Genomic DNA, 1,003 nt, shown 5'->3' with positions numbered 1-1,003 from the left:
AGCACCCCTGAATTGAAATTGTCAATTTTCCGCTTAGTACCACGTGATTCCACATTCAAGGTTTCATTATAGTTAGCCACAGTTTCCAACAAATAAAGATTATCATAACCAGAAAGTAAACCGGTTCCAACAACATTCGAATTTAAAGACAAAGTAAATTCTTTATTCCCGAATGAACAATAATATCCTGATTTGTCCAAATAAGAAATAGAGATCAAATTCCGTCTAAATGACGGTACAACAAAAGTGTCTTTTAAATCCAAATAATGACCGGAACTTAATAATAATCTAAATTTTCCTATGGCTTCAACTTCTACCTTCTTCCCATCTCCTACATAGATCCATCTTTCAGTATCACTAGGCTTTCGGAAGTTCAGGCAACCCTGCATTGAAACACTGATGTTAGTAGTTGCACCAGAGTCTAACCACCAAGTGTTTCTAGGTACTGAAGCTAAATTAACCTCAGAACAGACCAAAGACAGAATCATACCTTTCTTAACACGCCAAGCGTGATATTTGGCACAATCCTTCTTCACGTGTCCAGAACTCCTGCAGAAGAAGCAGTTGTTATCCTTAGTCTGCTTCTTTTGTTCTGGACCCTTAGCAGCAGCTTTGTTCTTGGGCTCCTCAATTCTTTTCCTTTTGCCCTTGTCTTTAGAGATGCTAGTAAAGTGAGCACTTTCAGTCCTATCTTGCTTCAGCCTGTCCTCTTCTTGCACACATAATGAAATGAGCTCATTAAGAGTCCATTTCTCCTTTTGACAATTATAAGTCACCTTAAACTGACTGAATTGCGAAGGAAGAGACAGCAATACTAAATGAATGAGTAAGTCATCTGACAACTCAAGCTTTAGACCTTTAAGCTTAGAAGCAATGTTGGACATCATCATAATGTGCTCTCTTATATTTCCCTTGCCTTGATACTTCATGGAAATTAAATTCTGAAGCAAAGAACTTGTTTCAGCCTTATCACTTTTTACAAAGCGTTTTTCCATCTCAACAA

This window comes from Cicer arietinum, chromosome 3 (assembly GCF_000331145.2).
Source record: "Cicer arietinum cultivar CDC Frontier isolate Library 1 chromosome 3, Cicar.CDCFrontier_v2.0, whole genome shotgun sequence".
NCBI classification, from domain to species: domain Eukaryota; kingdom Viridiplantae; phylum Streptophyta; class Magnoliopsida; order Fabales; family Fabaceae; genus Cicer; species Cicer arietinum.
This window is presented reverse-complemented; position numbering follows the sequence as displayed.